Here is a 16,881-nt window from a genome sequence, read left to right as displayed (position 1 = left end):
AATAAATTATAATGGTAGTTCTATAAATAACATGTTTATACTTCTAATATAACATGTATACACTTCTAATATTTCACGTCTCATAACTCAATCACGACCCAATCGTCTTGGGTCTCAATCCCACAAACATCATCGTCATAACAACCATAATATTTATAACATACATTGAACAACAAATATCATTATAGAGGAATAAATGAGATAAACATGTATACATGAACACAATCATATGAATTTCAGAGTTAAGATTATATATTCAAGTTTAAACATCAATTATACAAATTAAGTTATATAAAAGTTGTAATATTATAGAATACAAGGATATACTCCCTAAAACCTAGATTACAAAAAGTGAACATAAGCTAGGATCTACTCCTGCCGTGCATGTGATGGTCTTGAAACAAAATACATATTATTGAAACATGAATATCACAATAAATATAGCAACACAAATATCTAACAATTCAAAAAGACAAACATGCATTCATATTCTATTCGCTTCTATTTTCTAGTTTCTATTGGAACTCTTTCACATTCAATTGCTAAAAATCCTTTCCTCTTTCATTATCAACCTTCATTCAAGATTTCATAAGATCAACCACGATTATTTCCACCTAACACATTATCGATACCAATTTCACCGGTATCATCATCATCTCGTAAGAGTCAATGCATAGCGATCCCTTTACCCGAGATCCTAACATAAACTAAATGAATGCTAGCCAATACATGGTGATCCCCTTACGCGGGATCCTAACATACACTAATGTATGCTAGTCAAAACATGGTGATCCCCTTACCCGGGATCCTAACATACACTAAATGTATGCTAGTCCATGCCACATATCACACTTCTTATATTTTCTTTGTCAGCGATAATTTCATCACTTGACAATTCACACAAGAGCCATTCACCTTGAATGCACATACATTTAGAATATTATCCAAAATATCAATATCATCTTTCATCCTTTCACATAATATCCAACATTCGCTAATTCACATTTCACATCAATAACATATTAAATCATGGAATTTAACTAAAAATTATAGGTGCAGATCACCTACTTGTAGTAGAAGCTCTACTCATGCTCTCCTACTGTTGTTGCTGCACCACGCCTATGGTCCCTCCTGGTAATCAAAGACATATCTCATAAATTATCCTCATTCAAGGATACATTTTATAATAACCATATTAAAAGCCAATACAAGTCTTTCTTTTAATTATTCCTTTCTTTATATTTTATGTTTTCTCATTTCATCCATTAAAATCGTCATTCTTCGTCCCACCATAGCTATTATTACAAATTTCCATTTTGCATATGGCTCATTTATTTTGGAAATTAAAATTTAATATTGCATGTTCCCCAAAGTGAAAGGATCCAATTTTGACCCTTAACGCTTCTAGATAGTCGCTTTAGCGACTTTCTGAATTTGTCAACAGAGGTCGTATTCCGACCTCTCCTTAAATTTTTGATTATATCGGGAGTTCTAGGACTCTATTTCAAATGAGGTTGATCTCGTTGGAAAGTTAAGACATGGGGCTATAAGTCCTCTGAAGGGAGGAGAACCCATTTCTACCTCCAAGACACTCGAACTTACTCATCAACGAATCAAACCTATTGCCCTATAGGGTCTGTCATGACCCAGTTTCGGTTGGTGACCCTTAAGTGGAGTTCTATATCTCCAAATTAAGGAAGACCAATTTCCTAGTTATTCAACATCCAAAACTACAATTCCTGTGAAGGAACCTGATCTTAATTCCATCATCCTCCTACTAGAATTCTTTTCAAAGTCAGGAGATGAATCTGTCCAGATTCGTCAACTTTTCCATTTCCACACAACATTCACAATTCAACTTTCTCTCTTTTGTCTCAACCCTTAACCATATCACATACCATATAAGAGTGTCGAAAATATCTTTGAGAGCCAATTTACTTTGTTTATTTAAATCTTCCCTTTTTTCCTCTTTGTTCTTCATATGGCCGACCACCCCTAACTCAATTACCCATACATTTTTCTTTGATGAATCATCATGATTTCTTACTATCAATCACATACAATACATGAATTAACTTAATTTTAACAATTAATACATTTCTCCCAATTCAAGTATAAAAACCCTAATAAAATTTCAACACCAAGGCATCAATTCGTAATCGAATTTGAAATGACTTATAGAACCATGTTTAGAACTCCTTACCTGGTAAGAATCAAGATCTCAATCCTCAACCAGTCAAAAAATTTCAACTCCCCTTTTTCTAATGATAGTCACCCCTCCCTTCTCTCTCTACCTTTAAAATTTCTTATTAATCCCTTACCCACAAATGTTTATTCTACCTACAAACTCTTAATCTTGGATGAGTTCTTGGGATTTTTGGTGTTTCTCTCTTGATTTGGCAAGAACAAAATTAAAAACTCACTCCCTTCCTCTTGATAGTTGCTGCCGGTTTTGATGAGCAAGGAAGGGGGGGTGTTTATACTTTATAATTTCTCTTATTTGCACTTAGGCCCCATTTCCTTTAAGTGTATTTTTCCCCCACATCTTTTCTTCTTATAATTAAGCTATACCTCTTTTTATTTCTTATAATTCCACCCCTCAACTTCTTAGTTTAGTTCATTTTCTTTAATTTAATCTAACCCTCACTATTTCCGAGTTAAATTTATAACATCTCAAAATATTTCGTTCGGAAATTATATCCAAAAATTTCTGAATTCATATTTTATTTAAATATGTACATAAATTTCTTCACTTTTATTTTCCATTTATTTAGTTTGCAATTTACGCAAACACTTATTTTCCTAGGGTTTATAGTGGTAGCCCCATCCAGCCTTACCTACACAAAGAAAAAACATGGCCCTCTCTCTGCCAAATCAACTCATTATCAGCATACCCACGACGAGTATAGGCCATAACTGCAGCTGCATCACGATCAATACAGAATCCATCACCGCCTTCTCCTCCCATCATCAGTCACGACAACGCAGCTGCTTCCCCTTCCTTCTCCCTTCACTATGGTAGCGTCGTTAGTCTCCCTATATCCACAACAACCCTCATTTGCAGATAATAGAGAGGAGTAGATATGAAAATAAAAGAATATAAGTTACAATAGAGAAAGAGAGGCAGATCTGAGAAAAAAAATTAAAACTGACAGATTTGTTTGTGTGATTTTTTGGTCTTGTAGGTGGCGGTAGTTCTTACCTCCAACACAAGAAGAAAGAAGAGAAGAAATCACTCATCATCCACTGGTTTTCTTGTCTTCACCGCCGATGGCGTGTGGGCTGACGGGCCGCCAGTGATAGCGGTTCGTGAGACCCATACATTGCCACTATTCCAGTAACTCAGAAACTTCCCAACATGTTCCTGAATTCCTAGCAATTTCTCAATATTGATTTGTGATTTTTCATAAATATTTAATGTGTTTGGATTATTTTGAATTTCGGTAATTTGTAAATTGATAATTATGGGTGTACATGAATAAAATATAGTAAAAAAGAGAATGTATATGTGTTTATTTTTTTTATTGCTTTTTTTTTTATTTTGTGTTCAATGAATGACAAAAAAAAAAGGAAAGATAAAAAGATGAAAATTTTCAATTAATTAAATGTTTTTAATTTCATACGACTAAGTCTTTCAAAAATATATATAAAAAATCATATCGTTTAGTATTTCCATAAAAAAATTCAAAAGTATGTATTTTCATGTATTTTGGGATTTAATAACCAATTTACTGAATCCATGAGAATTTGGTCAATATTTCAATAACTGATAAAATTTTAATTCATGAGAATTAATGATTAATATTCTTGTATAGAATGTTGGACCTACAAGTGAGGCTGATATTTAAATATCAAGAGTTGATTAGAAAATTCTCAAAGTTATTCTAAAGATTCACCAATTTCAATTAGGAGTATTTTCCACCATAATATACAAATTATAGAAAACCTTTTTAAAGAATTTATTTGGGTATGCGAGCCCATAATAAATTCTTAACATCAAATTTATTTAGACGAATAAATCCCCATCCTAAACCATAGATAGACTACCGGTTAGAAACTCATCAAACCCTCTAAACCACATGAAGACCACACAATGCAGCTTACCTCAAGTATGCTAGTGGTGCTAATACCTTTCCTAGCCACAACCAGTCTCTTACCCTTAGAATCTCTTATAAGACTAATATACCCGGGTTTCCTAGCGACCCTGAACCAAATAATTAGGTGGTGACTCCAACGACCCCCATCCCGACATCGTGCGTCCACGTGTGACACATTTATTTATAGGGATTAACGTCAAAAAAATATCGATGATTCTCTTACTATTAAAGACCAAAATCATTTTTTCTTAAAAAAAAATCACAAATAAGCATAGAAATAAATCTAGATAATTAATAGCATGCATAGAATAAATTTAAGAGAAAACACATAGCAAAAATAATCTTTCGTTTGAAAGGATACAGTAAAGGTGATGTAGATCTTTTTTTAGGCATAACTAATCCAATACCTGAATCTTTAAGACCAATGTTAATTTGAAGATTCCTAATTTCCTTAAATTACTAGGTGTGACTCCATTATTTCCCCCCCCCCCTTTTAATTTTATAGAGTCCCGTATTCATCATGGTGTGATAGGCATCATCTCTCAAATCAAATTAGATATGCTAGAATTGATCGCTAAGAGGACCACTTTATCATTGTCTAGGACTTCCAAGCTATGATTTCGCCAAGCAATTAGCAATGCATTGAAACACATATAAAGCGAGTTGCTGGTTTAACTTAGTGAATTTATTTTATTTAATTATGTAGAAACCCTATTTTTTAAATTTGAGAGGTTTTTTCTAATAATGGTAAAGAAGATGAAAGTGATGAAGAAGAAATTTCTAATGATGCTGAAATGGAGAGTCAATATACTAGAGATGATTTGGACATTAAAATTGATGTCAATCCAAATAATTCAAGGAGTTTTGAGTTAAATAATGTTAACAATATTGGTGTTGGTACAAGTAGTAGCATTAATATTCATAATATTGATGTTGATACTAGTAGCAGTACTAATAAGCCTGTAGATGATAATGATCTTGATGAATATGTTAGGAATAATAAGGAAGATGAAGACAATGAAGTTGATTTTAGTTTACATGACACACCAATAGATTATTTATTTTAGGTTTGTTCATTGTTAGTTAATAAAAATATATGGATATGAATAATTGTTTGTAATTTTAAGTTACTTAAACCATGTATAAATTTTTATTTGAACCATGTATTTTAAGGAGCTGGAATTGTTGATGGAATTGCTAATTGTTTGCATGAACCATGTATGAAAAAAACATACTTACGATTTTAATATTCATTTTTATGATATGAGTTTACATTGCATTTTTCATGTCGTGTCAATAAAGTGTTTTTGACAACCTTGAAGTGCACTTTAGCCTCTCCTCTTTCTCACAAAACCTCTCCTCTCTCTCTCCCATAAACATAAAATAGAAAGAGAAAAAAAATACTTCCCAAATAGACTGATGTAAGAAATACACCTTCGAGGTCAAGGTTTGAAGGAATAAGCTTACATAGGGAATACTTTGCATAAGACATTACTTCCTAGCAAGGAGTTATGAATTTTATATTTTTTAAAGACATGATTAAACATTATAAGGGTTGAAACTGATCCATACATGATGATGGGTTGAAGTTAATAGCATGGGTAAAAATAGGAAATGAGGTAAAAGACTCATAAAAGGGTAAGGAAATAGAAGGTGAATAAAGACTGAAGCAAGGGTTATAAGGAAAGAAATGTTTGTAAAGGCAAGGCATGAAGGAATATGATTGAGATGCATACACATTCCATATATATTATAGGAGATATGGTAATAGAAATATTCTAGTGATGATTCTAAGGCATGCTATTTTAATTACTATTGTGCTTTAATTGGAAAGTGTCATATCAAACTTGTAATTTGTAGGGGTTGTATCCTTCTATCAACTGGCAAGGGAGTTTTCTACTTGGCTAGTATTTGAGTAAAATTACATTGTATTTAATGTATTTGATATACATGTAATACTTAAGTGTGTCTTCACTAAATGTTATCAGAATGTAAGTAAATATAAACTTGAAAACTCTACATTTGTATAACTGATCTTTAATGTAAACCATGTGTTATGGTTTATAATGTTTTATGAATATTACTATGATACTGAAGTGGTTGATTGGTTGAAAGGCCTAGGGCCTAACGCGTAGACATTGTTGTTGGAATGAATATGAATTCATTTGATTTGAGTTATCCATGTGTTATTAGGTGAAAAGAGAAGAGTTGTTTAGGGATTTGGGTAAAGGAGATTATGATGAAATTTCAATATGAATTAGAAGATATAAATCATGATTATATGATTTTGTGGTGCAACTTAGCTAAAAAAACAATTACCCTATTTTTTATCGAGTTCAAGACTCAAAGCATCTTTTGATATTATAGAATTTCAAGGTGTTATGTATGCTGACCCCATAACAAATCTATTAAATTTTTTAGCACAATAACATAATATACAAGAATAAAACCATCAAAGCTCTTAAAAAATGATAATTTATATGCAAATGTTATTCTAACTTTCCTTCACTCTTGCTTATTCTTTTTATTAAAATACATAGAAATTATGAGTATTTATATTTAAAAAAAATAGAGAACTAGTCATTAATCTTTATATAGAAGTAGTTGTTGCACAAAAAAATCTTTTCAAAATGGGCAAAGTCATGCAAGAATTAAACTAGCTCGATTATGGACTCTACTAACCTTATTATGGGCTTCCTTGGCCGTTTCAACATTGCTTGGAAAATTCTTGAATTTTTACAAGTCAACTTTTCTTTTTCGACTCAAACTTGATTTTATTTCTTCATTGTCCATATACACAACTAGGTTCATATTATCCTCATATGTACACATGTTCCTCTTAAGATCTTTTCTAACATGTATAGGTACCAGTATGGTTATCTTCAAACATATTATTCCAATTTATTATTGTTGGGTTTACCGAATATTATACACACAACTGAAACAAATAAAAAAAATTATTCAGCAGTCCCTAGGATCTTATTAGACAGATCTAGAGTTGTTGAGAGATTTATTACCTGAATATCTGATCTTCTTTGATTTTGAATATTTATTCAAAGGTTGGGTTGTTGCAAACCACAAGTTATGATGCGAACCTCGTGATTACATGGTCATGCAACCTATAATCAAGATTGCGATGTGATCCCAGAGAATCCAACAAAGCTGTGATAGGAGTGTGACACAATGAAAACCTGCCCCTAGGCACTAGCACTAATGGAATGAAGTTGAATGATGCCACAAAGCTAGTTAATCATTGACAAGTCAAATTCAGTTCATTCAAGAGTCAAAGAATGCAAGAATATCTCTCACACATTAAACTAAAAAGTTCAGAAGTATTATTTATCAAAGGTTTTGTTTCTTCGAAATTTAGGCTTTACATGTGTTTGAATAGTTCTAAGAAATTAACCCTAATGGATCTATCTCTGTGGACTAAATTGACAGCTTACAAAAACTAACCCAAAACCTTTAACAATAAGCCTAAACCTTGATCCAAACAAAGTTTGGATCTTAACTGAAAATCAAAGTATTAATTAAACTCAAACATAGAAACAATAATGAAAACAACAAGTCTGGATAATAGCTTGTTGATATTGTATATAATAGAAAGAAAAACAAGATAAAATATCTTAATTCTTTAGCTTAAATAAATCTTGGCCGAGATCCACCTTCCTAGATACTATAGGATTGTTTAGTCAACTTTTTAAGTCCTTTAGATGCTAGGAAATCTTATCTAAAGAGGAATTTAATTGTTGAAGTCTATTTTCATTGTAGAACTAGGATTTCCCTTTAGAACATAAAAAATAATCTTAGAAATTAATCCCTTTTGTAGTCGTCCATCACTTTCCTTTCTTGACTAGGAGAATCAAATCTTTAACATTAAATAATCTTTCCAAGTCTCGGATTCAGATCTGACAGCCCCTTTAGTTTCCTTGTATGACTAAGAAACTTCCTCATTTGTTGCTAAATATTCTCCTAAATAATAGGGACAATAATGAATGAATTTTCCTTTCAATTTTAGAAGAATATTTTGTTGATCCATGTGAGAAAAGGATCCCAAAATTTTAATTAGCCCAAGCTTTGGACCCTACATGGCCCAAATCATACTCAATAATATAACCGAAATTAGACATGATACAAGCTCTAAACAAACCTACTTTGCTGCCCAAATCAGATATATACATGAGTTAACTTGATTTGGTTGAATGAACCATCAAAGAGATTGGACCGAACCTATCATCATGCACAAACCAAGGTTGGTTAAAACTATCCAATGCTAAAAACTCATCATGGTCGAATGGAACACAAGCTAAATTCCAAGGAAAAACACAATCTTAGCCAAATGCCCTCCCCATCAAACCCAAGCACAAAATCAAAGGCCTTTAATGAGAAATCTATAGTTGAACCGTATCATTCCCTCTCTCTTCAAGAAGATTCATCCTCGAATCTTTAATAGGAATAATGGATGTTTCATAAGCATGATGTTTAAGCCTTTGGAATTCTCTTATTGCTAACATTTGCCTCCGACAACACTGTATGTATATAGTGGCTGATAAGGATTTCAAATAAGCACGCTTTTTTAACCACTTATACACATACTTTTGAATAATAACCACGACTACTCTTTTTTTTTTCATGCTTGTGGAGTTGTACCTCCTTTTCCATTGAAGTTTGAAGGTCATAGAAGAATATTTTACACTTATAAACTTCTCATTCAAACACCCCTACCCCATGCCTTAGTTTTTTCTATTCTTGCTCTGGAATCCTCCTTTGTTCCTTCTCCCTTGCTGAATACATGACATCTTTTTTTATATATACCAAAAGACTCGATTTAATGCAACCAATCAAGGTTAGAGTCTTTCACAATGCAATTCATTTATGAATATAGACTAAAAAATGAAAAAATATACTAAAAACAAGCAAAATGGAACTACGAATATGATTTCACAAGTAGCAATACAAATTCGTACGAATTGTGGAGGAAATTAAGACGCGAAATAAAATAGAAGTGAAAATTAATGAAGACACTTATTTGACTCCTAAATAACCCCAATATAATATAAACAAAATAATTTGGTCAAAACAAATAGTAGAAAAACATATATTGAAACTTAATGCAAATCTAACTTGTTTCGCAATTTTAAATCAACAGAAATGAAATTAAGACCTAACGATATCAGAATGACCTAAAATTCAATATGTAGTATCCAGATACCAAAAAAACTATAGATCTCAGTTTATAGGTCATTCTCTTATGCCTAGGTATAAAACATCATGTATGATCAGTTTGCGGTAAAATTAAACTCTGAATTGAAACCTCAAGAAAATAATATCAAAATAAGCTAAAATTTAATATATAGTGTGATTTCACAACTAGTAAGTACTATATGAAATTTAAATTAATCATGAGGTGGTTTGCTTAAGGTTCTCTATGAGTTATGTTTCTACAGCAAAATTGCAACAAGTTTTGAATAACGTCTTTTTTTTACTTTTATACTACTAATATGTTTAGAGACAATAACAAATCAAAATTTTAATTTTTTTACTAGTATGCAAATACTGAAAAAAACTTAACGAACACTAGGAAAACAAAAATTTTAGAAAGAGATGACCTGTTCTCGGAGCCTAGCTTTGATACTAACTTATGTGAATCTTGTGATTATGTGGTCACGCAACTCACAATCAAGATTGAGATCTGATCCTGGAAAGCCAACAAAGGTATGATAAGAGTGTGACACAATGGAAATCTGCCCCTAGGCACCAACACTATTGTAATGAAGTCAAATGACGCCATGAAGTTAGTTAATCTTTGAGAAGTCAGATTCAGTTCATTCAAAGGCCAAAGAATACAAGATTATCTCTCACACATTAAATTGAAAAGTTCATAAGTATTATTCATCAAAGGTTTTTTTTTCTTTAAAATTTAGGCTTTATATGTGTTTAAATAGTTCTGAGAAATTAACCCTAATGGATCTACCCTTGTAGGTTAAATTGACCCGCTTACAAAAACTAACCCTATTGCGATGTCGCGGTCGCACAAATTAATTACCCTAGCTTCAAACACAACACACAAGATAGTATAGAGCAAGCAAGGGGTCGATCCCACGAGGAAGTTTCAAGTCAGATTTTTATGTTGTACGTTATGTAATTGGGGGGATTTGGTTTGTGATTATCTAAACTATGGCAGCAATTAAACTAGCAAACAAAATCAATTAAAACCGAAACTTATCAAGAAAACAAACCTTGGTCGCAAGCACACATCTACCAACATAAATTAGAACCGATCCTTGAAACGAAAATTGCAGTTTATGTTCTGAAATTTTATCTTTTCTAAAAGTTGATTAATTAACGGATCCGCCGTATAACTAATCCTAACCAACAAACAATCAAAGTGTCCGCACTAATGATTCAATTTAATGGTAGCTTTAAGAACTAGATAATTTCATCAAGATTAACATACAAGCTGTCCGCAGCTTGTGTCACTTTGTTCAAATGTTCTCCCTAAGTTTAATAGCGTAGTTCCGCCACAATTATCAAGCTTAGTTGCTTCACAAGTTCATATATCACAACTCCGGTTTTGATATTAAACTTAGCAATAGATTGTTCACAACAATAACTTAGAGTCCGCTCTAGCAATCATCAACAACAATAATAGGAAATATGCATAGGAAAACAATCATACTCAATCATAACATAAACTGAAAATAAAAGGAAGAATAAATCTCACGGTTCTTGAAATCCGAAGGTTTGTTGTGTCCTTGCAACCAAGAAAAGAGCTTAGCCTTGCATAACTATTGAACTACTACTTCTAAAGAATGAAAAGAGCATGATTTTTTGGGTTTGTAGAGGAGAGAATTTGTGTTTATTCTCTGCTGGGTGCTGCCTCTTTCTACTCTCCCTCTTTTTTGCTGGCTGCTGCCTCCTTCTCTCTTTCTTTTTATATGCTAAGAAACCCTAGTCTCTATTTTACAAAATAGTCCTTCCTTGAGTTGGCAGTTTACATTTAAGTACTTCAATAACTATTTTTCCTAAAAGGAGAAATAGCCTTGCATGAAATCTTCAAGCTCTGACTTAGAGGAGCTAAATTGCTGATATAAAAACTTGGATGTCGGTTTAGATGCTTCGGAATGTAATTTGGACTTGTTTCTTCACGAAACCTGTTTGCTGGCAGAATTCAGTTGTCATCTTTGAAAAATCATATCTCCCTCATATGACATCGTTTTGGGATGAAATTTGGAGCGTTGATAGGTCTTTAAGTCAGGAATCCACACAAATTGAGTTTGAATTAATTGGACTTCTGTAGCTCCAGATATTAAATTTTGAATGGCCAAAGGTCAATATTGGCAAAATGCGAGATTTGACTTTGCAGGATGTGATTTCCATGATATTTCTCTTTTTATTTTTCTTGCATTACATTTCCAGAAAGGTATGGATGTTAGCTTTTTAGTGCCACTGGAATCACTTCATTTCGATCTCTAGAACTCACGCTCTGCACAAAACATCGACTGAACATCAAATCTGCCAATTACCTCCAATTTACTCCTTTTTGCATCTTTCATCCAAAAATGCCTTCAAAACATAAAACAAAGAATATCAATGCATTTTATATATAAAACATAGGCAAAACACTAGTTAAATGTGGGTGAAACTATCAAATAATATGGTTGCATCAAATACCCCCACACTTAGCTCTTGCTCGTCCTCGAGAAAGGATAAATAAAATTAAATTGAAAATAACTATGATCAATCTCTTAATCTCCCATCAATGTCCAAGAATATATGCATTATAAACAAGAATACAATCAAGAATGATAAATAGTATAATTCTCATGAATTCATTTACATGCAAACTTCAAAACTCAATTAATCATCGGGATTTAAATGAAATCTATGACATGCCAAAGTGATAGGTCCTCTCATTGATATACGCTCCAACACTCACGTGTTTAAGGCTTATATGTTTAAATCTCTCAAATTCAATCAATGAATATGTTCTACCATAAGCTTGCTCTTCAATCTCATCTCCATTACTAACATATTTACAAGCAATGCATGAATCAAAAGGTCTTATTTTCCGGTTGTAATGAGGCTAAGGTTAAGGTGAGGTAAAAGAGAGTAAAAGAAAAGGTTCAAACCAAAGAAAGTAGAGCATTCTGAAAAATGATATTTCTAATAAGATATTCCATCAAAGCACATAAATTTTTCATCTTTAATCACCAATGCTTAACTCCTTTTGATTTCAAGCTCTCTCAACATAAAATCTTAAGAACATAAAGGAACACTTTTTTCTTTTTCTTTTTTTTTCTTTTTTTTTTACCTTTGGCAACTTTGCCCATCTTTTCATCAAGCATCACTTCTTTTTCCTTTTCACATAATTTTCAACCATAATTCCATGAGATATCACAAATATATGCTCTACTAATCCTTGGCCAGGGGAAAAGGAAAACATATATAAAGTTAAGGCTTATACATGGATAAAGCAAAGAAAAGATAAACAAGCTCAAAAAGGGCTCACTAAGGATAATATGGTTTAGGTTGGCTTTTTGGCTCAAGTGGTTAAAATTTCTAATGCCTTTATCATCTTCATGTATATATGTAATGTGAATGTAATCTCAACAAGATATGAAGCAAGTTCTAGAGATACATATCATTGAAAGAATGCACAATCAAATAATATAATGTTGAAGGCTCAAAAGCTTGCATTGGTATAACACTATAAAGTCAACATGGCATATTCTCAAAGTCAATCCCTAAACCAATTAAACCTTAAAATTTACATGCATACTCTTTCATTTGATTTATATCTTCATCTATCTCAACTAATTCTCATACATAATACTCATATTCTCAAAAACCAATGGGAGTTCAAAAGATCAAACATAATTTTTTTTTTGAAAAATAACAAAGAAAACCAAAATTAGAAAACCAACATTCTCTCAATACCCTCACACTTAAAACACAACATTGTCCTCAATGTTGAAATAAAAGCAAAGGAACAGAAGAGAATGACAGAAAATAAATTAAAATGCAAAAAAATAAAAGATAAGGAAAAAGAAAGCAAATCTGATTTTTTTTTGTGCTGGGTTGCCTCCCAGTAAGCGCTTTTGTTTTATGTCATTGGCTTGACATGTGGCATACTCATTCTTCATAGATTGGTTCAGCTAACTCTACAGAAGCGGTGAGTTCTGCCGTCCAACCTTCATAGAAAGGTTTTAAACGATGCCCATTGACCTTGAGTACTTTGTTGGTGTCTAAACTTGTAATTTCAACTGCACCATAAGGAAAAACATTAGAAATAACAAAGGGTCCAATCCAACGAGAGCGTAACTTTCCAGGAAAAAGTTTCAAACGCGAATGATAAAGAAGGACTTTGTCTCCAACATTAAACTCTTTTCTTGTAATCATTCGGTCATGGAGACTCTTAGTCTTTTCTTTATAAATCCTTGCATTCTCGTAAGCATCATTTCGAATCTCTTCCAACTCTTGCAATTGCAACTTTCTTGCAATCCCAGCAGCATCATAATCCATGTTACATTTTTTAATGGCCCAAAAAGCTTTGTGTTCAAGCTCCACCGGTAGATGACATGCTTTTCCATAAATCATCCTATAAGGTGACATTCCTATAGGTGATTTGTAAGCAGTCCGATAAGCCCAAAGTGCATCACCAAGTCGTAGACTCCAATCTCGCCGGTTAGGTTGCACTGTCTTCTCCAAAATGGACTTGATTTCTCGATTTGAAATTTCAGCTTGGCCATTCGTTTGAGGATGGTATGCTGTGGAAGTTCGATGAGTCACATGATATTTGCGTAACAATGCTTCCATTGAACGATTGCAAAAATGAGTGCCACGATCACTAATGATAGCTTTAGGGATTCCAAACCTGTCAAATATGTGAGTCCTGACAAAATCTAAAACAACCTTAGCATCGTTAGTTTGTGTGGCTTTCGCCTCAATCCATTTGGACACATAATCAACAACAAGAAGGATATAAAGATTGCCAAAAGAAGAAGGAAATGGAACCATAAAATCAATACCCCAAACATCAAAAATTTCACTCACAAGAATATTCGTTAAAGGCATTTGATTCTTATGAGTGATATTACCTGTTTTTTGGCATTTTTCACATGATTTGCAAAAATGATATGCATCCTTAAAAATAGAAGGCCAATAAAAACCACTTTCAAGTACCTTGTGGGCCGTTCTTTTTGCTCCAAAATGCCCACCACAAGAATGAGAATGACAAAAGGTAAGAATGGAATGAAATTCATCTTGTGGTACACATCTCCTAACTACTTGATCCACACAAAATTTCCACAGATAAGGAGTATCCCAAAAATAATATTTAGCATCAGCTCGTAACTTGTCTTTTTGGGATGTAGACAAACCTGGAGGGAATTCTTTGGTGACTAAATAGTTCACCAAATCAGCATACCATGGTCTTGTAGAGGAATGTAACACATACAACTGCTCATCGGGGAATGTCTCTCGTATTGTTTCGGTTTGTATATCCTCAGTCCTCAGTCGGCTCAAGTGATCAGCCACATGATTTTCGGCATCTTTTTTATCTTTGATCTCAAGATCAAATTCTTGTAAAAGCAAGATCCACCTAATCAATCTTGGTTTGGACTCCTTTTTCTTCAAAAGATACCTTAAAGCTGCATGATCAGTAAAAGCAATGACTTTGGTTCCAAGTAGATATGACCTGAATTTTTCAAGAGCAAACACCACTGCAAAAAGTTCCTTTTCAGTTGTATGGTAATTGCATTGTGCTCCGTCCAACATGCGGGAAGCATAGGCGATAACATGCAAATTCTTCCCTATTCTTTGCCCAAGGACAGCCCCTACCGCATAGTCACTTGCATCACACATTATCTCAAAAGGCTCATCCCAATTCGGTGGTTGGATGATAGGGGCAGATGTGACACGCCTTTTAAGCTCATCATGGGCATCTTTACATGCTTGATCAAACACAAAATCCACTTCTTTGGCTAATAGTTTGCACAAAGGTGCTGTAATCTTCGAGAAATCTTTGATAAAGCGTCGATAGAAACCTGCGTGGCCAAGAAAAGAACAAATTTCCCTCACGCAGGAGGGGTAAGGCAATGATGAAATAACGTCTATTTTATCTTTATCAACCTCTAATCCACGTGAAGACACAACATGCCCAAGAACTATTCCTTGTTCTACCATAAAATAACACTTTTCATAGTTTAAGACAAGGTTAGTTTCAATGCACATTTTCAAGATCAAAGATAAATTTTCTAGACATTTATCAAAAGAATCACCATACACCGTGAAATCATCCATGAAAACCTCAATTATTCTTTCAACATAGTCAGAAAAAATACTCATCATGCATCTTTGAAAAGTTGCAGGTGCATTACAGAGACCAAAGGGCATTCTCCTATATGCATATGTACCAAATGGACATGTAAATGTAGTCTTTTCTTGATCCTCAGGATTAATAACAATCTGATTGTATCCACTATATCCATCAAGAAAGCAATAAAAAGACTTACCTGCTAGGCGTTCAAGCATTTGATCCATGAATGGTAATGGAAAATGATCTTTGCGTGTAGCAAGATTTAGCTTTCTGTAATCAACACACATTCTCCATCCACTCGAGATGCGAGCAGGAATGAGCTCATCATTTTTGTTTTTCACCAACGTGATTCCGGTCTTTTTAGGCACCACATGGATTGGCGCAACCCATTTACTGTCCGTGATGGGATAAATGACTCCTGCATCTAACAGTTTTAAAATTTCAGCTTTCACTACCTCCATCATAGGCGGGTTCAACCTCCTTTGCATTTCCCTTGTTGGTTTTGCGTTGTCCTCCAGTAGTATGTGATGCATACACATTGAGGGACTAATGCCCTTGATGTCGGCTAAAGTCCATCCAATGGCCGTCTTGTGATCACACAACAACTTCACAAGTTTTTCCTCTTGCATACTTGTCAAACCTTTTGCTATGATAACGGGAAGTGTATTGTTGTCGCCAATGAATACATACTTCAAATTATCGGGCAAAGGTTTTAATTCTAACTCGGGGGCCTGTAAAATAGATGGCAAAAGCTTTTTATGTGAGAGTACTAAATCAATAAAGACATTACCATGGGGAACGATTTGCAAAGCTTGTAAGGCCAATATTGATTCATGCACATTTTGGGGAACACACACATGCCTCTCCATCTCTTCTATCTTGGTGAAATCATAGCCATAGCTCAAAGTTATGCTTAATCCGTCTTCGCAATCAAAATCACAAACTTGCTGCATAAACTTATCAATTTGGTCATAACATGTGATATAATAAACATTGCTATAAGGATATTTCATTACATCATGAAAATTGAATTCAATTTTTTCATCTCCTACCTCCATAGACAAGGTATCCTTACCACAATCAATTTTTGTATTGGCAGTTTTCAAGAATGGTCTCCCAAACAATATAGGAGTGCTGTTTGATGAATCACAAGAATCATGTTCCATATCAAGAATATAAAAGTCGCATGGAATGACCAAACTATTAATCTTGACTAGGACATCTTCTATCACACCAAGTGGGTAAACAAAACTACGATCCGCAAGTTGTATTACAATGCTAGTTTTATTCAAAGGCTCAAGACTAAGAGAATCATAAACATGTTTAGGCATAACACTAATGGATGCACCTAAATCGCACAAGGCCCTTTTGAAACTAGCATTACCAATAACACATGGGATAGTAAACGCACCTGGGTCTTTTTGCTTCAAAGGCATATTCTTTTGAACAACAACAGATACAACT

Source organism: Populus trichocarpa, chromosome 17 (genome assembly GCF_000002775.5).
Source record: "Populus trichocarpa isolate Nisqually-1 chromosome 17, P.trichocarpa_v4.1, whole genome shotgun sequence".
Taxonomy (NCBI): domain Eukaryota; kingdom Viridiplantae; phylum Streptophyta; class Magnoliopsida; order Malpighiales; family Salicaceae; genus Populus; species Populus trichocarpa.
Note: the sequence above shows the minus strand (reverse complement) of the source record.